The following is a 26,138-nucleotide window of genomic DNA, read 5'->3' on the forward strand; positions in this document are numbered from 1 at the left end:
TTGTTGAATAAGAGAAACTCTTCCATAAACTTTAGATGCAAGCAAAATGATCTCTCTTTTCTACATGTAGTAGTCTTCTGTTGCTGCATGACAAATTGCCACGAATTTAGCAGCTTAAAAACGTCCCTTCGTTAGCTCACCATTGCATAGGTAAGAAGTCCTGGCAGAGTATCAGAAGGTTTAGAGTGTCGGAGGTATTACCTGGGCTGAGGTCTTGTCTGGGGGCTTTGGGCAATAATCTGCTTCTAAACTCATTCAGGTTTTTGGTAGAATTCAGTCCATTGTGGTTGAAGGACTGAGGTCCCCATTTCCTTGCTGACTGTTAGATAGGGGCCTCTCTCGGTTCCAGGAGGCTACCCATGTTTATTGCTCTGTGGCCTTGTCCACCTTAACAAGCTGCAAGAGTGCTTCAAATCCTTCTTGCCCTTTGAATCTCTGGCTTCCATGATCTCTGACCTATAAACTCCAAAATATAAATTCCATGTCATTCTTTCAGTCCCTTTTAGATTACCTCCCTATCCTAAGGTTAGCTGATTTGAGACCTTAGTTAAGTACAGCTGCAAAAATTCTTCACATCAACACCTTAATTAGTGTCTGAATATCTGGAAAGAGGGGGTAGGAACGTGGGCGATCACCTCCGAATGCCGCCTACCACCAGCGCGTCATTTACAGCACTAGGGAGGTAAAGACGGACAGAAACAAGAACCACCTCTAAGACGTTTATTTTCAGTAGTACTTACATAAATTCTTTTATGTTTTTAAGAGTTCTTTGCCAACACAACGCATTTTGTACTTATTAGGTCAAGTAATTAAAAACATATTTACAATTTGTGTATGTCTTTTGCCTTAAAAGGATTAAAAAAGAGTGAGGTAAACAGTATTTATTGTTGAACACCACGAGTGTTTATCACTAACTGTTTAGTAAATTCATCTTTTGTTTTAGCATGTTTCAAACCTGATTTCTTTTCAGCCTTTGTGGTCCATTCCCTTGAATTTTCTCTCTCTGCTCTTTGATTGGTTGATTCCTTTTCTACTTTTGTGTCTCATCTTAAATATCACCTCCTCATGGAAAAATTCCTTGATGGCCTTATCTAGACTGGGCTAAAAATGACAAGTGTGGGAAGTTGTTCTTTTATTAAGGCTTCCTTCATAGAGGCTCTCTAATTACTTCTGGATATGTGTATTGTCAGTGTCTTTATCTTTATTTCCCATTAGACTATGAGCCTTAGGAAGAGGTACCTTCATAGGCCAAGACTGTGCTTGCTACAGAGTCGGCATCAAAAATCATGTTTCATTGACACATGGATAGAATGTATGGTTCTGGTTCTTGTTAAAAAGGTAACTTTAACATTTGTTTTGAAAGGTTGTTAGAGTAGTGAACCAATTTAATCATGAGGTCTACTGCTAAAGCTTGTATTGTTTGAAAAGCACCTGCTTGACATTCATACAGCTCTTGACAGAGAAAGAGAAAGAAAAGAGACTCTACAAATGGGAGAACCAAAGAGGAACAATTGTCTTTCGAAATATGCAGTGCCACTGGTTAGGAGGTGGGTGACGAGTCTCCAAGTCATGGACCATCTGATATTTGCATAATGGTTTCTTGCAGATTTTTAATGCCTAAGACAGATGCTTCTTTCTTCCCAGTCCTATTTTAAACAGCTCCTCTCTCTGATTTTTTTCTAAGCTTTACTTGCAACTCCAATCAGTCATATACCCATTTAGAAGCTGTTTGACCTAAGCAAGTTAGTCAGCCTCCCTGAGCCTTCGTTTCCTCCTCTGTAAGATGGGTAGATTAATTCCCACCTCGCAAGGTCATTGGAAGAATGACGCCCAGTGAGATCCGTAAATGCTGTTTTCGTTAGTATTAGACTATAGCGCGCCTCTGCAGATCTGACAGGGTGGAAATGAGATGCTCATCTTAACAACAACTGGTTTGGGAAATTATTTTTAAAAAGAAGTTTACAACAGATTATAGGATCATTGGAGATAATATTCTACTTAATTGATTTTTCTGATCCTATAGTAAATAAAGATGGCCTCATTATAGATTTATAGTTTGAAGTAAATGCATTTCACATACAACTGTCCTGAGCAAAATACACCTTTTCTTCTCTGATGATTCAGAAGGCACTTCAGAACCTTGTAATGCCTCTGGGTTTTTATTACGGACTCCAGTTAGCATTTTATTATAGCTCTATAGAACTTTGGTTACTCTTGAGTCCTGGAAAGCACCTTCTGCCTGTTTACCTTTTCCCATTTTTAAATACACGATATAAAGATAATCTGTTTCAATAAACACTGACTGACACTGACTTGCCTCTTCCCAACCCCTTCCCTGGTAGTCACCTCGGGGTGTGGACTCTGCTGTGCCTGCTTGTGCTGGGAAGTAATAGAGCCGAAGCAGTAACGTCCCAGGATCTGAGGAACAGCAGTCAGTGGTGCTTTGAGGAGCTCATTTGCCACAAAGTACCAAAAGTTGTTCAAAATCTGTCAAGCTATTATCATATTTCCGATGAGACCGTTGTAGGAAGCAACAGGGCATAGCAGATTGATTTACATTTCTTTTTCTTGTATCACGGTAAAAGGACGTATTGGATGAATTCTCAAGGCAAGTTCAACAATAACAGCAAATGTGGTGATGGAAGAATTAATGCAGCTTCTGTTGTATTTGTTATGGGGTCATTTCTGCACTCGAAGCTGAGGTCCTACCTTTTCATTGTGCCTGTCTTTTAACTCTCTGAGTGTGTTACAGAGAAGCCAGCCCATTGCTCAACAGTGGCATTGAAGGTCTGTCTTTCTGATTGAATTCCTAAGTGTGGCATCAAAACAGAGGGCCGGAAGGTCCTGCTCCGCCTGGTCAGTGGAGAGAGTGTGGACAATTTGCACTGCAGGTCCTTGTCGTGCCCCAGTTTCCTCTCCTGCGAAATGGGGCTGTTTGCTTCCTATCAGGAGTTGTAATTACAAAAGGAAATGTTCTGTAGATGAGAAAAAAATTTAGAGCACCATGCAGCTGCTTTCATTTTTATTTTAACCCAAATTAATATGCAAAACTGGGATGCTGCTGTGTTCAAAGTTGTTGGTGTCAGTTCATCACATTTCTAGGCTTAGTATGTGAAAGTGATTATAGGTCATAAATACCTTTTTTAAAAAACTTATTGCAGAGGCAGTTTTTCCACTGTTAATGAGGGTAATTTGACTTGGTTGAAGGATTGCAGTTCGTAAGAATTAATGCAGTAATCCAATTCAAAGATTTAAAGAGATCTAAGATTTTTCACAGGTCGCATGCTAGTGAATGGGCCCCTATCACATAGCAGCTAATGGACTTGAACGCCAGTCTGTCATTTACTGTTCCCGCACTGCATAGCAGCTTTGCCCTTGGTAGCGAGTATACTTTCCAAGCATTGCAGGTTATTTAGAAGTGTGGTATATGTGTAACACTTTTGAGAGATAGTATTGTGTTTCCCACAGCCCCTAATTACTATAAAAACTGGGGTTATCTTTCTTAATTACATGTTTGAATCCTAATCTGCTAAGGTCTGAGGAATATCAGTCTCAGAGGAGCTGCCTCTTGCCTTTTTCAGAGGAGGGCCTTTTATTTTTTTAATGTATTTATTAAGCTAACGCATATACTATTGTATTCATACCTATAGGTTAATTCACATGAATACAAAGGTTTACATGCATGTTATTGGTAACTTTCCATTTTTGGTAATGATGTATTATTAACAGCTAACAATATTTTATAAAGCCTTATTTGTAAAGAATGTTGGAAATGCTCTTATTTCTCCTTCCCGTTATGTTCCTAAATATTAAATATCCCATTCTGAAGCAATTAGAAGCATTCACTTCTCTTCCCACGTGTGCTCTCCAGACAGTCGCCACTCTGTGCGCACAGGAACCTTTGTTCCTTAATTAGAAAAAGGACTAGAGCTCATTAATTGTGGTTCCAAGTGGTGTCTGCTCGAATGTTGAGGCAGTAAAATACGTTGCAAGAAAACATCGAGCCCAAATCCGGAAGGCTCTCTGCAGCTCTGAGAACTGTGAAAAGATAAATAAACACTAAAGGGGCCTTGTAGGGCCATCCTTACATCTTGGACTGTCTTCGAGGGCCCAGCTGGCTGCTCGTCAATTGTAACGCCTAAGAGACTTATGTACTCACAGGAGGAGGGAAGAGGAGAAAATACAGTTTGTAAGAAATATAGAATTTCACTTTTGTTGAAAGCCTATTATCTTAGAAACAAAAACAAACAAGCTAAACAGGGCTGGAATCGCTTTTGGATTTTTGATAAGTTAGCAGACCTCATCGAGATGCATCAGATGTTGAAAGTGAGTGAATTGCTGGCAAGCGTGATACCCTAATGTTTTATAGGCCGATTTTCACAACTGGCATTGAACATCAGGAGATTTGCAAGTTCTGAAAGCTAAAATTCCCAAACTGAATAGGCAAAGCCTTATGCTAGCAGTCATCAACAAAAAGCCCTAATTTCTACAACAAGAACAGACATCTCTCCAGCCTCCAGGAAACTTCATGCATCTGAATGTTCCCAGAAATATTAATAGTGCAAACAGTGGACTCATCTCGCTGGTCAAGATCAAGGCTCCAGAAGCAGGGAAGTGAGCAGCTTGAGTGAAAAATCTCCGACTGTATGGATGAAGTTTTGTTATGGCTGGGCTGTACTGGGAGGGGAGGCTGCCATGAAGGGTAGGAAGAAGACAGGGAAATGGTAGCTTGAAAGGCGGTGATGGAAAGTAGAGCAGTTAATTTGAGGGCCAGGTCCCTTTTCTTTGAGAAGGTTCTAAGCAGTCAGATGGCTAACCCTCTGGAAGGAAAGGAACCTGGGTCAATACACAATTCTGAAGCCATCTCTGGCACCTCACCTGCCAACTCCTTCCTTTTTGCTTTCTCTTTCCATCCCTGACAAAGGATAACTTATCTTCATCCTGTTAATACTAATGGAGAAAATTATTAACAAAAGGGAGTGTGCTTCGTAACGGTATCAGAAGTCGGGCAAGCAGGGGCATGGGCACCCTTCCCTGTGCTGCTAGCGGGTGGGTCAGAAATGGTGAACTTGGAGACAAATATTATTTCCCTAAAATGAACTGCTATATAGAGACGTGTCTAACTCTGTCCAGGTGGTTCAGCTAGTTAGAACATCATCCCATACACCAAAATGTTGCAGCTTCAATTCCCAGTCAGAACATAAACCTAGGTTGCAGGTTCAATCCCCAGTTGAGGCACATATGGGAGGAAACCAATTGATGTCTCTCTCTCTCTCTCTTCCTCCCTCCCTCTCCCTCAACCCTTTCTCTCTGTCTAAAATCACCAAACATTTCCTTGGGTGAGGATTAAAAAAGAGAGAAAGAGAAGGGGCCATGTGCAGCTAGCAATATAAATATATATAATTTTTTTTCTCTACCAGTTGTCTTTCTGGTTTTTATTGTATTTCTTGGAGAAAGAGAAAGAGATTTTAAAATGTAAAAACCTGTACTTCAATTGAGTATGCAAAAATCTCATTGCTGTATTTATTCCAAACCTGCTCTCATAATGTTCAGTCAAGGAGAAAACAGCAAAAAAACAGTTGTTGATGGACTTAGCACAGGACTGGATTAAATGAGCATTAGTCTACTGAAGCTGATTACAAGAATATGAAAATGCAGTATCTTAATGGTACATATTTTTATGTGGCAGCTCAGTTGCCTTTCATTTTGCAGCTAATATGTCTATTCTTATGAGTCATTTACTTCTTTAATTACCTTTTGCAGGCAAGGCACCATGGTATATTAATGTGAATGATTTTTACTGCCAGTTTATCATACAAGGCCCCAGAAGTTGAAAGGCGTAATTGACTTGGAAGAACAGCTCATGAAGGAAACAATATTTAGTTGACAGTTTTCCTTGTACTCTCTGTTGACATTTATGAGTTTACACTATGCTAAAGGAGTAATAAACACAATTTTCTTTCAATAATAGGAAAGGGTAGCTTCTAAAATACATTTGTGGAAAATACATTTGTTCGTTTCTTGAATAATGTGAAAATAACACATTTCTAGTGATAAGACTTCTCAGATTTCCAATTGAATTAAACCCTTGAAGGTGCATTTATATCCTGTCTCAGAGCATTAGGAGATATTAGGGTTCATGAGATTGAATTGATTTAATAAATATTTAAATTACATACAGATTTGGATAAATCACTTAAACCTAGGTGTGTTCGAGTGAGACTGCGTGGTCTTGTCTTCCCAGTTTCCAGAGGGAGGGAAGACAGAAGGGGAGAGAGCTTGGGAACTAGCTGCAGGGAGATTTTCTTTCTCTGAAGGGAAGAGAAATTGACACTACATTTTGGGGGGACAGGAGCTGAAGAAGAAGGCGGCAGCACAGTGGCTACAAGTCCTTATAAGGCCTGGGCTTTGAACGGTTAAAATCAAGACCCGGGTGGGTCACTGTGTTCTGGTGTCTGGACCAGTGCCTTGAGTTGACGTGGGAAGTTGCTTTAACCATCAGCTCCGCAGTCCCCTCAGCCTGTGTTGGCTCACTGGCTCTGGGTACGCCCTCCTTGGGCACACTGGTTTGGAGGGAGTTAAACTTTTCACAGTTTTCTGGATTGTTTGCAGTTCAGTCCTGTGCAGCATAATGAAAGTTTTCTAGCCATCTGTTGTTAAGCTGGCGGTGAGCAAGGCCAGTATATCCAAACAAAGTTCTGGCCTGCTGTAAACTGAACCTGTCAGTTTAGCATAGCTTTGCTGACCCTCCCATGAACAGGGCAGCCCTGGTACCAGGCACTCAGTGCAAGAGCTTTCTAAGGGGAAAGATTTGGGGGTGGGGTGGAGACCTGTTTACTTTTTCTCTCAGTGTTTCTCTCACTGGATTGGACTAGTTTATACTTAATCTTTAAATGGATATAAATGGATAGTTGTTCCCCCCTCCTTTTCAAAGGACACATTACTTCTTAATAAGGGCTTGTATCTTTTAGAACAAGGTATGAGTGTCTGTAAACCCTGCGAGGTGGCTGTGATTCAGAAGAGGTTCTGTGCACTTATTTTTGTTTTATTACTCCACCTCTCAGCGTTGGGAGACAAATGGTCAAAGGCAATGGGAGCCTCTCTAACTAAAGGTGTTTGGTAACTGTAAAGGCACATTTTGCCCCTTGTCTCTGCATCATCAGAAGCTCACACGCAGCGTAGCTTAGCAGCGCAGCCGTTGGACAGTGCCCCCGGCTCTAGGGAGTGTTTTCTGCTTCTCTGTTCTCATTTACAAGGTATATCTACTGCTCTTAATTGTCCAGCTTAACCGTAAAATAATGTCATTATTTTGTGGCTTTTTTTTACTTTTATAGTAAAATGTTTGATTTTTCTTGATTTGCAGTGCTTTCTTGGCTGTATATGAAACACTCCTTTACATTGAGATTTTTTTATATGGATATATATTCAACACCTGTTTAAGCCTACCTCTAACCTTTGTGGGTTTCCTTTTGTTAATGGCACCTTGTGGGTGCTGTGGTATTTTTATCTTGGTCTTGCTATAGTATATTTCCTGTTCAGCATTGGTAACATTTGTGCTCTGTTAAGAGAGGGCTCTGGGGAGCCATTGTCAAATCTCTGTATCCATCTCAATTCATTAAAATTTCCAGGGAGAATGGCCACTGTCATTGAGTAACTCCGTCAGCCACTCCCCCAGCTTCCTTGCCCCTCTAGATGAGAAGCAGACCACAGTCCCACACAGTAACAAAGGAAAAAGGGCCTGAGAGGATGTACATTTGTCTAAAGCACGGACATGAGAGGGTTTGGGCTCAACTTTTAACTGCAATCAAGGAATGTACAAGGGTCAGGAATTCCATAAATGGAGGCAGGCTGGGTAGAAGCAGCAAAGAAATAAACAAGGAGATACGGGCTTCTCCTTTAAGGGACATGGAGTATTCCAGGAGTGGAACGTATTCAATTTAAAATTTAAATGAGTGCACTTTACTTTGAAATACCATACAGTCATAATCTGTTTGTAAGGTGAGTGACATATAAAGTGCTTTTTTGTTTTAAGGTAAAAAAATGTATTTGGGGTAGAATTTCGGGTGTAAATGTCAGGTGCAAAGTAACGTGTACTCACTCCAAGAGTCAAGCAAATAACCTTGGCATTTAGGACACCGCCTTTTAGAAATTGTATTTTGTTGTGTCTTTTTTTTCTTTTTAAAGGAGAATTGCATTAAGGGGTCACCTATTAGCTGTGTTTTTGCTGCCTTAAACTCAGCCCTTCTGTCTATTACGATCAAACCGCCGTGTAAACATTCCGTGTTGTTCTTGGTCTACAATGGCCGCGGGGCTCAGGTTTCACCTGCCTGCACATCTTCAAGCAATTAGAGCAATTAGCATGCAGCCATTTCACATTCAAGGATTCAAGGTCTGTGGTGACATTCAAGTCCAGAAGTCTGAAAGGAGGAAGTGGCCTAGAGCATGGCTATGGTCCCATGGCCCTGGGCAAACAATTTCTATTTTAAAAACGGTAGCTCTTTAGTGATGTTATTATGAGGTTTTTAAATGACGTATCAGAAGTTGCTTATTTATATATATATATATATATATATATATGTATGTATATACATATATATATAAAACCCAGTCATTTAATTATATTAATGAAGCTCTTTATACATGGCACATTTTTAAAGAAGAATTTTAATGGCCATGAGAAAGGGAGTGTCGCTGCTTCTTGCTTCACTGTGGTAGTGACAGCATTCTTTGTAGAAGAATCTTTTATAATGTATAATGGGATTTGTATTTGCTTTTACACAGTAAACCTCCCTGTTTTGGGTAAGTGTAACAATTATAGCAACATGGAATATTTAGTGGGAAGATATTTGGTATAAGCATTAAAATCAACTTTTTTTAAGATTCGAGAAGAATAGTAGCCACTTTTACACGTTGAACTAGTACAGTTTGAAGATAAATAATGAGCATTAGCACATCAGATAGCTGTAAGGCAAGAAAAAAGGTAACTTTTTAAAAACCGTCTTAGAATCCAATAGGGCTGTTGTATTGTTTGTTTTTTACATTTGTAACGAAGTTACCCAGGGGTCTTGTTTGCATGAAGCAAAAACCCTATACTGATTACAGCTTTTAACTTGGTTAATACATTCTTAAGTCTACATTTCACCATTGTCTTACGCAAACAGGGGGAGGGCTACAGTTTGAAATCCGAGGGCACTGGGGAGGGTCTGCCTCTGTGCGCCCGCAGGGCGCGGGCACTGACTGCAGGCTAGACCTTGGTGCTGTCCGTTTACAGTCAGTGTTTGTTAACAAACAACTCTAAGTAAAAAAAAAACGTTGGGAGAATTACCTTTTCATTACAATGCACTGACTTTAATTAGAATAAGAGGTTTATTTTTAAAAGAAAAAATTGTGAGCCTCCAAGAAAGGTCTTGGGATAAGTGATGGACTTGCACTAGTTGGTGCGGAGCTGCTAGGTGTTGATCAGTTCTTAGCTGTGGGACATCTGCTTGTGTGCCTGAAACATTTTTGTTCATGGGTAACGGGCCGTTTTAGGGATCTGTGCTGCTTAGAGCTCGCTAGCCCCATCTCAGACTACTTCCAGCCTTTCTGTTGAGACATGGCTTTCCTTCCTGCTCACTGCCTGTTGCTGCCCAGATCTGTGCCTTTTGAAACTGCATTACAGATGCAGAGGATACTAACAAAATGCGGCATCCTGGACACCAAGCAGAGTAAGAGTCTGTGTTCCCCTGCCCCTTGGAAGTGGATTGCTAGGAAATAATGGGCAGTGTTTATGGGTCGACCAGCTGAGTTAGGCAAGGAACATTTGAACTGGGTAATCAACTCTTCCTACAAGTGGAGAGGCAGGCATGGCCGCCTGTGGGCCCAGAGGGAGTGGAGGCGGCACACCAGATCTTTCCCATCTTTCTCCCTTACCCCAGTGCTCTGTTTCTGTGATCTGCCTTTTGAACTGTTTTTGTGGCTGATCAGTTCCACCTAATATGTCTCTTGATTTCTGCTATTGTAATACTCAGGTGACATGCTATTCTCTTCATTTTTGTAAGCTTTAGATGCTTCTGCTTGTCATATTCTGCCGGTTTATCTGCAGCGTCTGGATTTGCTTTCAGACTTGAATGTCTATCAAGCTGCCTCTGCTTTGAGTGTGAGATCAAAAGAAGATGAATTCCAGTAAAAATTTTTTTCTCTTACGAACAAAAGATTGGGGCCCATGTAAACATCCCACTGACAGTTCCCAGTGAGTTATTTTAGCCAAGTATTAGCACCTGGGTAACAGGCAGGCCAGCCTTGCATGCTAAATAACAAATCAGTTGCTCCGTGGCAGAAAACAGTGCCACGCAGCAATAGGAATTTTCAGAAGGAATTTTCTCTTCCTCCTCCCCCTTCCCCCTTTTCTTTTTTTATTGAATATGGCTGTTCAACTCTTCATCCACTTTTTCAAGCTGATTTGCTCAGCTTTCAGGAGTTTACTCTTCTGTACTGTATCTGTTAATTTACTCAGGTGATGAAAGACAGGACTTTGATAATTAGTTTGGGGCCGGTTCAAGAGGGTCTGAGTAGGTGATCGAGGCAGCCAGATACACAGGTACCATAGTTCGGAGGATTACAGAAGAGGATAATGTAAAGGAAGAGCTGCAGAAGCAAGATCACGGGCATATCCCTAGAGTGTGGGACCCTGCATTCTTTACAAGTACATGTGACAGAATCCTCTAAGTGTGCTGAATCTGAGTTTTCTTTCTTCCTTTTTTTTTTGAAAGCATCCTGCCTATGTACATGTCACCACAAAAATATCGCAAGAGTGGGTTTCCCAAAACCCTGTCAGTATGTAATTTGTCTGCCTGAATAGGCCGTTTTGGCCACAGCTTGGCCCAGGCAGGGCACACTTGCTGTGCTGTGTTGCTGATGCAGACATGGAGAGATTTAAATAAGGGGACATCTGTAGATTTCTTTAAGTGCCCAGTGCAACTTTGAAAATTACCTGCAAGCTCCAACTGATCTTTCAACTTTCAAAGTGAAGAATTGCTTGAGGAATTCTTGTGGTTTCTCTGTCACTGAGTGAGCACAGCCAGCGCCCCTGGAGCAAGGCGGCCCTGAGGTTGCCACAAAGGGCACTCACTGTTCAGCGCCTTTTCTCCTTTTCTCCCAGTGTGCTGCAGCCGCAGCACTTCCTGTTTATTCAAACATCTTCTTTACCACTCACAACCCCCGCCTTGCAGAAACAGCCAGAACCCTTCGACAGCAAGAAGACGGAAATCCAAAGGCAGATAAGTCCTGTTCACTCCGTCAAATGCTCCAGTTTCTCTGTAAGTGTCCAGAGGAAAAGGGACCAATTTCTCTGGCTTAAACTTTCAAAGTAGGGCTGTGCTCCTGTGGGATGATCCAACTTGTTTACCGCTGTTCTCCTTTCCTCCTCTCTCCATTAAAGGCAGTTTTCTTTTTAGAGATTTAAGAGGACCGGTTTCTTCCAACTCCTCAATTCGCTCTTGCTTTCAAATGTGTCTTTGGATGTTAGCAGCTAAGTAAGCAGCCTGTGTGTCCTCTGGACAGTTTTATAGGCTTTGAATGTAGATTAAAACCTCTCTGCTTATTTGTGGCACTGTTTTGTGTTGCCTTCTTTTTCTTCCTGTTATCACAAGTAGTAAAGAGTGCAGGGACAGTGCCTGTGACTCTGCCTCTGCAGAATTGTCCTCTGGTGTTTGCATCTTGACACTGTCATCATTTTTGAATCGGTCTTGATAATATTTGTACCAATTTCATGCCAATAAAAGTCAGACGGCTGAAACAATCACGGTCATTATCTCATTCATGTTACTATTGTTTAAACAGGGTGGGCTGCAAAGGAAAAGAAAGCCTGCCTCACTTTCCATGGTGGTTGTTAACTTGAATGTGGGAAGGCTCCTTTTGGAATTCTCCTTGTGGATAATTAGGGCGGCAAGAAGACCCGGGACCGGGCTGCTGCCTTGCCTGAGTGGAAGAGCCGTGTGATTGCTCTGTCCTTTCTGTTGAAATGAGTTTTTTAACACATGGTTTGATTTTTTTAAAGAGTTCCACCTTTTCCTGTCTGTTGTGCTTCTGTCCTTCTCCCCTCCTTTCCTCCTCTCTCCACCCCTCACCCAACCCTGACCCCCAATTACAGTATAATTGGTAAACCAGGTGCTAATTTTTTTTTTTTAACTATGTACTGACCAGGGCATAGAAAGGAAATGGGAAATTAGCTCTTTTGATCTTAAGGGAATTATTATTACTGTGAACCTTTTTTTGTTAGTCCCCAGACTAAATATCCTTACATTTTAATGTCTGAAACAGCATCTATTAGCATAGAGACAAATATATGCTCTGTAGTTGTTGAAACTTGTAATGGAAGAAACGTTTAAATAAATAAAATAAGTGTATGTGTATTGCTGTTGCCATGCTGGGTTTTTTAATGTTCAGAAGTTCTACTTTGCAGGAAAAAAATTATGTTTGTGACTGCCTTAGGACAGTTTGTTCAACAGTAGGAGTAATTGCAGGGAAAATGGAGAGAGTGACTGAAGGTATTTACTCAGATGTTAGTGTAGGTGTGGGGATCGCAAACTCAGTGTGGGAACAGTGGGCTGCTTTTCTTGATATCTCAGTCAATCTGATGACCATCACATTTCCCAGCTCCCTGGGTTTGTTTTTTCTGGATAGCACGTTTGATTATTTATTAGAAGAGGAAGGGAGTAGCTGAAGCAAACAAACATGTGACCAAGTTCTGTTTTGTTTTCCACTCAGAAAGCTGTGTCCTTTAACAGATATACAGAAAATAATAAATGCATTGTTTTATGATAAAAGGAAATTATGTGTGTCATTTTGTTTTAAAGGCAAGGGAGTTAACCATTAAGACTCAGAAGCCTTTTTTGTCTTCTGTGAATTTGCCAGGCTTTTTTTTTTTTGAATTGAGAATTAATATATTACGATGAATGGTTTTATGATACAGGATTTCCCAGGACTGGTTGCTCAGTACTTTGGCTTTCTGGGCACTTTGCTTAGTTATGCCTGCCTTAGTAGCTCTACTTTTATGGTGTGTGTGTGTGTGTGTGTGTGTGTGTGTTTAACAATGATACTACTGGAAAAATCAGTTTTATTGAAGGCTATATAGTGGGCTATATTCCGACTTTAGAGCTAAACATGATCAGTTCAGTTCAAAGAAAATATACCCAACTTTTTCTTTATGTTTACAGAGTAATTTATTGCCTGCCAACGTTTGCTCCTCTCTTTAAAGGTGTCAGGCAGCTGCTATAATGCAGAGTGGACTTGCATGCCTGTGGCCCTCGAGAAAACCTTCCTGCCTTTAATATTACGTGATGTATGTAATGATCTTCTTGGTGGTTGTTATCTCAGATCAAGTTTTCTAGAGACCTAGGGAAAGATTCAAAGCGCCATTGAAAGTAGATTTTTAAAGAGCAAACTAAAATTTCATTATTTTTGTTTTAATCCTCAGGTAAGCTTTACAAGACTGTGTGTGGATACTCATTATCAGCAGGGCCACACTGGCACACGTATGTGCACATGGGGCACACTCTGAATAACTAGATCATGGTTTGCTATCGACACTTCCTCATTTTTGTACCTCCTGAAAAATGACGGGCCTGATCCTAGCAAAGTGGCTGGCCCAGTCCTATCAGCCCTGTAAATCACAGCGAAACTCTCTTCCATTGCCTACACTGTTCTAGCATGTGAACTGGAAATAAGCCCCTAGAGGGACCGCTTTTCACTGGCTGTGTGAGAGAGCAGGGCAGCAGGTGCAAGCATACCTTTGCGGGCACCTGCACCGCCCACGTGCGCGCATTGCTCAAGAGAAGTCGACCATGAAGCAGAGCCTTTCTGTCTCCTCTGTTGCCATCTTGGGTGACGCTCTACAAGGTGCACAGGTGGGGTTATCATCCTTTGTGCTTAGACAGAGCCCTTTGTGAAAATCAAAGTACCTGACTAATACTAACTCATACTCAGAACACCCATGGGATATAAGCAGAGATTATCCCACTTTTGAGGTAGATAAGTGTCCTTTTGTTAAAGTGGCTTACGGGAGTGTCTGTGCTCACTGGTCAGACCAGGCCTGGCAGGGGCATGTGTGATCTAGATGCCACGAGAAGTGTTTTCCTGTAACACAGTCAGCCACGAGAAAGTGTTTCACCATGAAGACGCTGGTCTGGGAGATACAGCCAGTGTGTGGTGTTCATGGTGCTGGAAAGGAGGGGTCTGTGAGGACGGATCACACTTCATCTTAATCTCTTTAGTGTCAAAATCAGGATTTTTTAAATATACAGCATGGGCTGAAATACTGGATTTTGTTTTGTTTCACTTTAACTCAATATGAGGTTGGCAATTTAACTTCCACAAATATCAGGTTAGTGTTGTTCTTTGTAAAGAAACAGACACTGCATGTTGGCTGTGCAAAGTCAGTCAGAAGTTGGTGTGGAGTTGCATGCTTTGGGGTCAAAGGAATTGAAACATTGTTAACCTGTGATGTCACTGTATGATTCTTCAAGTCTGGTGTGTCCTGGGCCTCTGTCCAGTGCTTACAAAGCACAGAGTAAAAGTTAGTCATGTGCCATTTGCAATTTTAAGTCTTTTTAAAGGCTCATCCAAAAGTCTCTAGAGTAGGGTGGTAGAATTGGGTTGGCCGAAAAGTCCGTTTAGTTTTTTTCCATAAAGTAAAAGACACATTTTTCATTTTCACCAATAACTTTATTGATTTGTATGTTTTGAGCATGTTGGCTATCTCCTGTGTGGTAGAATGTTGATTATTCTCAATTGATGTCTAGATTTGATCACTATCAACTTCAACTGGCCTACCCGCCCATGGAGCATCGTCCAGTGAGAAATCTCCAGCACAGAACCTCACAAACCACTTTTGACACATTTGATCCATCACAGTACTTTCTCCATACTCTGAACAAATCTGTTTTTTAATTTCAGTTGCGTTTTTACCTTTCGTGAAATGATAAAGCATGACATGTTGAAAATGTTACTTATTCCATCTTCAGTATTAAAATGGCTATACAAAAATTCACCAATTTTGACAAGGTTTTTTCAGTGCACGCTGATATGACAGCTGTCACAATACAGTCTAACAATACTGTTTCAAATGAAATTAAAGACAACTAAGTGCTACTAGAGCCCTCTTACGGAAAACACATACGAACTTTTTGGCCAACCCAATATTTAGGTTGCTTGGCTTCCAATACTGTTTGCTTGTTGGGACCTGAATATAGAAATTAGATGTGAAAAATCTCTATTCAACATGTGTTTTTAATTTTAAAAAGTAATTATGGAAAGACCATAAATAATGTGATTCCAGTTTTAAGAAAAGTAAGTGTAGGTGATGATATTACACTTTTTAAAATTAATTTATGTTTTTCTTCTAACATGACCTTATTATTTTTATAATCAGTAGTCATTTATGAAGCACTTTTTCAAATCAATTAGGAAGTCCTTATTGTACGTCAGGCCCTAATCTATACGTTTTACATGTATTAAATACGATATAAGAACTTTTATTTCCTCCCATTCTTACTGATGAAGAAACTGAGACACTGAAAGGTTAAGTAACTTGTCTAAGGTTATATAGCTCCCAAGTGTTGGAGCTGGGGGTTCAAACCCAGACAGAGTGACTAGGTGCTTATTCACAATGTTTCTGTTTCTGTAGCGATATGTTAATGTTTTTAAACTGCTATTTCTTTGGAATTGCTTATGATTCTCCCAAGGTCAGTAATTCCCCCAAATTCCCAAGCTATCCTTATTTCTTCATTCTTCATGCCTGGAGACCAAGTCCACCCTATGCCCAGCTGTGGTTGCTGGAAGTTCCAAAGGTCATTGTCCGTCTATGAGCACAACCCCGTGAACACAGCCGCTTGTCTGATGAACATTGTTTTTAATCCCCTTTGTAGGAAAATGTCCTAATTCCTCGGCCAGAGCAATTGAATTTGTGTTGATTTTGTAATATTCAGTATCTGTAATAAATATATATATATATATATTTGTAAAAAGAACAAAATATATGTATATATTTATGTGAAGGATAAAATATTCAAAAAGTTCACCACAAAGTTGCCTTTGATTGTGGCTTGGATTAAGTAAATATAATTTTCAAAACATTTCTAAATTTTTCTTTTAAATCTGTCCATCAAACAGATAGTTCTCGTTCCATGTGAAAGGAAGAGCTACAGACCCACTGACTTGTGGATTAGTAGCTGTTTTGGGTTCCAAGTGAGTGGAAGAATTACAAACCCACGGATTTGTGGGTTAGTGACCTTTTTGACTGTGTCATTCCTGCAGTACAAGCGGAGGGGTTCCAATCCACTGTCTGTTTATGTAAAGCAGTTTGGGACCAGGCAGGTATGCAGTGGAATTCAGTGCCAGCTCTCACTTCATTCGTCATTGATGTCATCGTATCATCATTACCCGGTAGCTGACTGTGTGGCCAGAGGCTGCCATTTCTGCTGCATTGTTCTAAGAGAGCAATTTCCTACCAGTGCGCTGCAGACATTTTTAAAACATGCAATACCAGACTGTTTAGTCAGGAGCACTATCCTCTCTTCCTTAGATTGTCAATTTTTTTTTAAAATCACAACAGCCAACACAACAATAGCCATCCATTGTGAATGAATCGAAATTGTACCTATTTTTTGTCAGACTGGCCAAAATATATATGTTCTGGTGTGCCACATAATTTTAGTAATTAGTTTTTGTGTGCCATGAGATGAGCAAGGTTGAAAGTTACTGGCCTAAGAGTCAATGTAAGGCATTGGTCAGGGTTTGGTGAGGGTCAGAAAGAGCCGTTCGCTCGAGTGCCTGTGCCAGGGGAAGGGCCAGGACCCAGAGCTGGAAGTCATTTGACTGTAGCCCATCCTGTTCTCAGTCTGCTTTTTTGTGCAATGAATGTTGCCTGCTTTAGATTGGTTTGGGCCTAACAGAGTGTGCTGTGCTTTTCTCAGTGTCTCTCCAAAGAGGACACATGGTTTGAGATCACTGGGAAACAGGAGTCTTTGCTTCCCATAAAATGTATTTTCTTATGTATGGGGCAATGTGTTGTACTAATTGTTTCATTTAATTAGTTATTATAATGCCTAGGTACCATACTAAGGATTTTCCATGCATATCTTATATAATCCTTATTATTTAAGTTCTCTATTCTTAGATTTCCATGTCTATCAACTAAATATAATAATACCTGAAATAATTGTGCAAATTGAACGACAAAACATGTTTATACTGTTTAATACTCGTCCAGCAATAAACACTCAAAAATTTGCAACTGTTAGTATTATGTGTCTCATCTCCAATGACTAGGGACCACCGTGGTTTTAAGAATACTACAGTTATTCAGAAATGCAAATCAAAACCACTATGAAATATTTCCTTCCTCCTGTTAGAATGGCAAGAGATAACTAGTGGTGTGGGTGGTGTGGAAAAAAGGGAACCCTCATGCACTGTTGGCTGGAATGTAAATTGGTTCAGCCACTACGGAAAACAGTATGGAGGTTCCTCAAAAAATTAAACATAGAGCTACCATATGACCCAGCAATTCCATTTCTGGGAATATATCTGAAGAAAATTAAGTCACTATCCTGAAAAGGTGTCTGTAACTCCGTGTTCATTATAGCATCATTTGCAATAGCCAAGACATAGAAATAACCTGGGTGTCAATCAGTGTACACAGTTGGCTAAATCATATGCGGCTTATATATACAGTGGAATATTACTCAGCCATAAGAAAGAATGAAATCCTGGTATTTGCAACAACATAGATGGAACTTGAGGGAATATGCTAAGTGAAATAAGTCAGACAGATAAGGACAAATACTGTATGTGCTCACTTATATGTAGAATCTAAAATAACCAAATTCATAGAAACAGAACAGTCTGGTGGTTGCCAGAGGTGGGGGATGAGAAAAATGGGGGAAGGTGGTCAAAACCTACAAACTTTCAGTTATAAGATAAATAAGCTCTAGGGATGTAATGTACAGCATGGTGACTAAAATTATAATACTGTATCTTTTTTGAAAGTTGCTAAGAAAACAGATCATAAGAGTTCTTCCTCATAAGGAAAAAATTGTAGCTATGTAATATGATAGATGTTAACTTATTGTGGTAATCATTTTATAGATGCATAATTATCATGTTTTATACCCAAAACTGTTACAATGGTATATGTTAATTATATCTCAGTACAATGGGACAAGGGAGCATTAAGAGAAAAATTTTTTTAAAGTTACAGTTATTTAATACCCTCCACCCCCCACAAGAAGCTTGCAGTAACAGCAGAGCGTGAGAGTCTACAACAGGTTAAAAAACAGGGGCAGGACACCTGCAGAACTTGGAAGCCATGCCTGGTGGATGGAGAGCAGATCTACCACAGATGAAGGCAGAGCATAAGGTGCAGACATCCAGGTACATGAGCTGTGGCTGGACTTGGGTTAAACTTCAAGAAGAAAGCTGTGCTCTTCACTAAGACTCTCCATGTTTGCTTTACGAGAAGCTCCTTTGAAAAAATCTCAACCTTGGCTTAGGTGAAGCAATGAACAGGGAACATTTTCCTGTTCAGGACTGAAGAAGGGTGGAGAGTCAAGGGATGATGGTGACAGTGTTCATATCCCAGAGAAGATGGATGAGCTTGCCTGGGAATAGAGGTGAAGCACAGAGTGTGGGGGTAGAGACAGCTGGGCTTCTTCATGCCTTCGTGTGCTCCTGCTGGGGACACAGCCGTGTCTGCAGTCTGAGGGCTTTAGGGAATGCTGGTGCTTGAAGTAATTGGAATATGAACAGACTTTTTAGGAAAAGGTAGAATTTATTTTTTTAATTATTTTTTTTCTTTTTAACAATGTTATTGAAATACCTATGACATATAGAGATTGTATATGTTTAAAGTTTACAACTTGGTGTTTTTATATATGTATACATTGTGAAAAGGATTGCTACAATCAAGCTAAATAAGTTATCCATCACCTCTACATAGTTACCCTTTTGTGTGTGTAGTGAGATTTAAGATGTATCCTGTTAGGAACTTTCAAGCATATAATACTGTGTCATCACCAGCTGTGCATTAGATCCCTAGCACTCATTTCACACAATTGAACCTTTGTGCCCTTTGACCAACCCCTCCCCATTTCTCCTCACCCCAGCCCCTGGCAACCACCGGTCCTCTCTGCTCCTATGAGTTCAGCTTTTTTAGGTTCCATGTATATAAGTGAGATGATGCAGTATTTGTCTTGGAAAGGTAGAATTTAATTGGAGAAGATACTTGGACGCCTTGTAAATGTGGGCAGAGAAACAGAGCAGAACTGACAGCAGCTCCCAGAATCCTGGGAATAAGAAGATCTGGTAGGGAAAAAGCAAGTCTTTGTGTGGGGACGAGGCAGAGGGGCAGACGAAGTGAGTTGCGATGCTGGGAATGAATGTGACACCACATTCATTCGGTAGGACTGCATATCCATTTGCCAGGACTGCCCATGGCTGTATCTGGTCTAATCAGTGACCTTGGTAGAATTCGAGTATCAAGTTCTCAGGACACAATGTTTGTTTAGTTTTGTTTTTCTGTGATAACCACTCACTAGACTTGTGACCTTGTATAGGTCACAGAACCTCACAATCTTTTAGCTTTCCCATTTTAGGTTAGTATCATTAAACCCTGCCCATATTTCCCTTAAAAATGTTGGGAACAAGAAATCAAATAAGTGTAAAACAACTAATTGGCACAGCACCTGACACATAGTAAACAATTCAATATGTTGTTTTATTTTAGTGTCCTAAATAGAGGCGGCATTATCCTACACTTGCCCCTATGTTTCTAGATGTTCCTCATTCTTCAAGTTGTTATTCAGAAGTAATTTTGCTATTGTAACAACTCCTTTGAGTAGTGTGAACCTGTCTAGAAAGTACCCAGCCGTGCAATATGAAATATAGAGACATTTATGGAAGAAGATACAAGATCCAAGAAACACTGTACGTAGAACAATGATGCCTCAGTCCCCTTCAGAGTAGGCACCTTGGGACCTTACCCAGTTCTCCCAATTGCCATCAACTGCTTCCTGAACCTCATCGACAATCTGAAATCTCTTCCCTCTCAAAGGTGATTTTAGTTTTGGGAAAAGCCAGAAGTCACAGGGCGCCAAATCTGGGCCATAGTGGGGCTGACTTGAGTGATTTGATGTTTTGCCAAAAAAACTGCATGAGACGTGATGCACGAGCCGGTGCACTGTCGTGAGGAAGCTGCCAATCACCAGTTGCCCACAGCTGCGGCCTTCTGAATCATCTGAATAGTTTCCACAGAGGAATGCTCAAGCTTAACACAAAATTTGATGCAGATTCGTTGCTCTACTCACTCAGTCATTTTGAATGCAGTGGCCACACAGTACACATGCTCACTCAACGGCATCTACCATCCTGACTGACTGGTACAGCGAGATCATCGTTATTCATACATGCGCATTCCAGTCCACTGTCCTTGGCTACCAGGTTACATCGATGTCATGCAGACCATTCTTGTTATATTAAACATGGCTGGACTTTTTCTGGACAGACCTCATATAAATTATTAGATAACATTAGGTTGTTTTGTTTTGTTATCCTGGCTAACTTTGGCCAAGAATGAGTAGGTCCACATCTGAGATGGTTAGTCTTGCTTGAGTACTTCCCCTCTTCCCATTTTTGTTTCTGTGTTTTGTCTTTAATCTCTGCTGGAATGTTGCCTCTGAACTGGTTTTTGCTCTTGAGTCTTTGCCCAAAATTCAGGTAAGAGAAGGAAAGTATTTAGTCAAGCAAAGCATTCTTGGGTGTTCATTCCCTCTTAGGACATCCCAAGTATGTGTGACTTACAGTCTTACAAGAAGAAAAGGAATGCAACATCATATTTGAGTAGAAATTAGGTTCAGTGTTATTAGTAAAATCATAGGAAATTCTCCATTATTTTGAGAATGATTCTAGCTACGTTCTTCCGTAGGTTTCAACATTACCAAGCCTCATTCCAAGGTATGAAAAGATAGGAATCTGGATTATTCATACTGAGAGTTGCTGGGCTCCACCCTCATAAATGCAACTGCAGAAAGCAATGGGTTATTTCAGTGAACTAACAGTTCCCTTTGATTCAGTTGTCCTTGGATTTGACCTCCATATTTTATACTTTGGGAATTGGGGAAGGACTGGGCCAATTTATTTATTTTTGGACACAATCTGGTCTTTCCTTAGCAAGGGGAAACAGATTTGATGCAACATCCAGTGTAACATTTTAGACATTTTCTAATAAATCTGACTTCTGCTTTTCTTCATTGCCATGTTCATGTTGCCTATAGTCATAGCACACCAGGCTGTGGTCTTGTCAACTCCCATGAGCTAGACAGGCTCTGGTTTAGGCTGTGCTGGATGGAATCCCTCCAAAGACAACTCAGGTGCTGGAGACCTGGTGGTGATGACTCAGTGTCTGGCACTGGCTCCCGTGTGGAGCAGCCAAACAGTGCCTCAGCAAGGAGCTCAAGTGCCCTGTGTTAATAGGTGTGTATGGAGCAGGAGTACGCTGGTGCGGTTTTCCCTGTTAGGAGAGACCTCAAACAGGCTTCCTCACTGTTTGTAGCCATTAAACTTACATCAACTGATTTTGAAGGAGAATCAGGTATTTTTATTTTGTCTCATGAAAATTCTTAATCTTTACCTTCTTGGCAAAGATTTTAAAGAAAGATGCTTTGTCTAAAAGGGTTTTTCATCATTGCAAATGAATATAGGGTTGGCTGACCCCCTTCTGCTTCTCGGGTTTGCCTTGGGGCTGAGACTGGCAGTTGAACGGCTCCTCCTGTCTACACCTCTCTGGTATCTCTGTGCCTGTGTGTCCTGCAGTCAGTGTGCGATGGCGTTTGGACCTGCAGCACTGTGGTAATGGCCACGGCACGGAGCAGTCACACACTTCTGCTCTCCTTTGTCCCAGTTCTTCTAAAAAAAAGGAGAAAACTATATCCTTTGTCATTTTTTCTCACAAGAAAATAGGCCCTAATCAATTGTCGTCACTACAAAAAGCACACACACACAACTTCCAATCTCCCTGTGCTCATGTCTTTGCATTACTCGTTAAATTTTAAAGTAGAACAAAAGTGAAGAATATAACTATCAAACGTCATAGTAGTGATAACCACCCATTGAGTAGCATAAAATTGTGTCGGTGAGATTTGGACAAGCTGACGTTGGAACTAGATCTAGAAGGTAGAGGTGCAGTGTGGGATGATGAAGAATTTGCAGTGGTCCAGGCATTGGAAGGATGTTGTGTCATGCCTCATCTCTCCTCAGCCCCACACCTGGAACTGGACTGCCATGGCCATATCTCCTGCTATTTGGGCAACTACAATAGAGCTCTTTGACTTTTTCATTTCCTGTTCCTTTTGATGTTAACTTGAACACATAGTGTTGGAGTGCTGTTGGGTGGGGTTGTCCCTGCTCTAATTTTCACCACATCACTCTGGATATTGTCTGTGGAACATTTTGAGAAATCCATGATGTTATGTAATGCCCTGAAATCATAGGCTACTTTCTTCCACTGTTAGAACTCTGAGGATGAATGATGCTACATGGAAGCCTTTCCCTTCTAGGTCACTGATTTAAGTCCAGATTCTCAATCGATCTAAGGCTTTGCCGTCTACCTCATTTGCTTTTTGGGGTTGAGCCAACTGAATCAACAACCAATGAATGCTTGGACTATACCCTTATTTTCCGTATCACAGAGTAAACCAAGCAGTGACCATTAAAGGCTCTCTGATGATTTTTAATGGTTGGTACTCCCATATATTTAAATTTTAATAGGGAAATTACTTTTTTTGTTTTACTTATGACACTAATAATGTGACTTGATGGTCTGCTATAGTACTTTCTTCGTGTATCTAACATTTACACAATCACTAGAATCCCTCTATGAAATTTGCTCACTCTTTCATTTTCCTATGATAACCAACTATATATATATGTGTGTATATATATATATATAGTATTTTATATACAGAATTTATATAAGTAATATATTTTCATTCTTGTTGGAGAACTCAGTGCCTTGGAATGCTTTTGATTCTGTACAAGCACATTTAGTCCTATCAGGCATTATAATTCCTTTTTTTTTTTTTTTTAACTGACCCACAAACCTTTCCATCCTGCACCAAAGTGATTACTGTGTCTAAAGCAAAGATGCGATGGCATTTCCCAGGTCTTGCTACAGAGGGATTGTCGGATTGGGTTAAGGGATGAGGACTTGTGTTTAAGATGGTTGTTTGTAGCTGGGGTTGCACTATGACAGAAAAATAGTTCTTGGAGAAAGGCTCTCCAGAGGGCCTTAGGGTGTATGTGGAGGTTGAGAAATAAAAGAGAGAACATGACTTCTTCCCTAAGCTTCTCATGCTGCTTTTTATTGCTAGCTTTTCCTCCCACCCCCATATGCACATTGCCTGTCGATTAGCCTGTGAAATTATCTGAGAAACAGGTTTGATCTTGAGGGGTGAGGAGAGTCTAGGAGAAGAAATTAAGAGAAGGGTGGCTGACTCAGAGCAGCCTTTGAAGCTAGAAAGAAGCAGGACAGGTTCTTAGGCAGACAGGAAATAACACTCTTCTCAACTGGCCAATAGCACATGCTGTCTTTATTCTGGGGGTGTTCGGGATCTCATACCCAATTGCAGAGATTTACTCTGAACTGCTGTGAATTATCTCTGGAAGACACACATGTTCAAAGTTTGCAACTAGTTTGAAATAGTTTCAGATAAAAGAACGCATGGTTGTATTTTGTTTTCATGTCTCAATTCCTTTTCAGAAAATCAAAATTATTTTGAGCAACTGCTTGCAAGCTTTATTTTTTTTAATTTTTACTTATTGATTTTAGAGAGAGAGAGACACAGAAAGAGAAACATCGATTTGTTGTTCCGCTTATTTATTCATTTATTGGTTGCTTCTTGTATATGCCTTGACCAGGGATCGAATCCACAAGCCTGGCATATCAGCAAACTTCGTTTGCATAATATTGTGTTCAGTGGCTTCTTTGGGGGATCTCAGAATACAGGTAGCAACCTAAAACAGGGATTGGCAAACACAGAAATTTGAATTCCGTATAATTTTAACATGTCACAAAATGTTCTTCCTGTTATCTCCCCAACTATTTAAATAAGTAAAAATCATTCTTATCTCATGCCCTGAACAAAAACAGGTTGTAGGTTGGATTTGGCTCATGGACTATAGTTTATTGACCCGTGACCTAAAACATTGCAGTTAGTCATATTTTTTGAAGACCTCTTTTTATCATTGCTTATCTCAGACCTCATCACCAAATTTGTTATATGAAAAATTGTATGAAGGTTTTATCCTTCTACTGGCTTGCCTCATGTAGGTGTGCATGCTTATCCAAACCATATTTTATGTAAACTTATTGATGTTTCTTAAGGTATGTTAAACATGTTTTTGAACATCGGCTACCTCAACATGCTGAACCTTGGGATTCCAGCCCCTAAAATATGAGCGTCTGCCATGAGCTTGAAATGTAAATAGCTCAAAAGTTGTAAAACATACTTATTTAAAACATCATTTGTAAGTAATGGTACTTATTTACTAGGAATGTGAAGGCACTGTTAAGAATAATCTTGAACCAATAGAATGGAAGGTATGTCAAAAATGTCCAGGTCCCCAGTTAGCATAAAAGCATGGCCTGCCGAACTAGCAACCAAGTGCCAATCTCCCTGGCTCCCTGTGGACTGAGTGCTGAGCTGGCTATTGCCCATTACATGCTGGCCGTAGGTGATCCCACCCTTTGTGCACATGGGACAAAGACGACAGCCAAGGCAGAGAGGGTGGCTGACTTCTGCTCCTTCCTCGGTTAGCTCACAGAGCAATTCATTTCAGCTTATTGAAGGAAAATCAATGTGACCATGTGCAGCGCAGCTCTAAGTGCCTGGTTTTATCAGTCACCTCCACTCTGTGACATTCTTGAACTGTGTCTTTACTGTAACCTAAGCCTACCACTCAAATGCAGCATCAAGTTATTCAGTGCCTGGCAATTGTCACGTCTGTTATAAATGAAGTGTTGATTCAACCCAGCCCAGGAACTGCCCCCAACAGTAAATGGTCCCAGAGATGGGAGGGGACATTTTCAGTTATTTATATTAGCAGTTGGTCTGGAACTTGAGTTAAAGTTGATGCTTGCTTCCTAAAGGGGAAAATTTGTCATTTGTTCATACCTTCTCTCTCTGTGTTTCTGCTTCTTTCTCTCCCTTGCCCTCTCTCTCTCTCTCTCTCTCTCTCTCTCTCTCTCTCTCTCTCTCTCTCTCTCTCTCTCTCTCACACACACACATGTCCACATACCTCCTTATTCTAAATACAAAGGATCTAATTTTATCTTCAAGCAGGACATCTTTTTTATATATACCTAAGTTTCAGGTGTAGCGTAGTATAATTCAGCATCTGTACACACTACTAAGTGGTCACCTTCAAAAGTCTAGTCACCATCCATCACTATCCAATTCGCCCTCTTCACACCAAACAGAATGTCTTAAGGGGCCTCTCTTCAGTTGTTGCTGAGATCCTTTTATGAAAATGCGGAAAGTTTACCCTTACTCATTAATTGTATTAGAACGAATCACTGATGTTCAGGCGGCGAGTCTCAGATGAAAGACATTAATCTGGTTTGATGCATGAAACAGGTACACATGGCTCTCAGGTAAGCAGATAAGGGGAACGTAGTGGGCATACCCTGTGGACAGGTCTCCAGTGCAGTTTTCAAATGGGGTGCCATCAGTCATTCCAAATGTTTCATTGACCAACAGTGAAAATGACAATAAGCATGTTTCGCTTTCTACAAATAGTAGATACCAGACATTCGTATAACAATGCTTGAAAATATAGCCTTGTACGCTAAGGATTTATTTCTCTTCTTTTGCATGATATCTTAAAATTTATACTACGTTGATTTATGTGTCACAGAAATCTTAAAGGCAATACACTTTAGTGGTTGATCTTGCAGCACTTAATAGGTTCTAATAAATTGTTTTAAAATTCTCGCTGAGACCTAAATAGATTGAGGGGTATAGTACCTGGTGCCCCCTTTGTTCCCACACTCATGATAAGGCCAGAGAATAATTGTAGAATAATTCATAACAGTTCATAATAAGAGGAAT

General features: G+C 40.4%; 1 protein-coding gene across 17 annotated transcripts in view; it reads left to right on the plus strand.

Moving 5' to 3' along the window:
• FOXP1 (forkhead box P1) overlaps nucleotides 1–26,138 on the plus strand; it is a 629,322-nt gene that overhangs the window by 448,935 nt on the left and 154,249 nt on the right. Inside the window, exon 1 of one of the 17 annotated variants that reach the window (XM_045192432.3) lies at nucleotides 7,654–7,998. The exons of 15 other annotated variants lie outside the window; for them this stretch is intronic. The gene's annotated coding sequence lies outside the window, so the exon portion shown is untranslated. Of the gene's footprint in view, nucleotides 1–7,653; nucleotides 7,999–11,174; nucleotides 11,298–26,138 lie in introns of those variants that run through there. One more of the 17 variants, XM_024556662.4, reaches the window with a different exon arrangement.

This window comes from Desmodus rotundus, chromosome 8, assembly GCF_022682495.2.
Source record: "Desmodus rotundus isolate HL8 chromosome 8, HLdesRot8A.1, whole genome shotgun sequence".
Taxonomy (NCBI): Eukaryota; Metazoa; Chordata; class Mammalia; order Chiroptera; family Phyllostomidae; genus Desmodus; species Desmodus rotundus.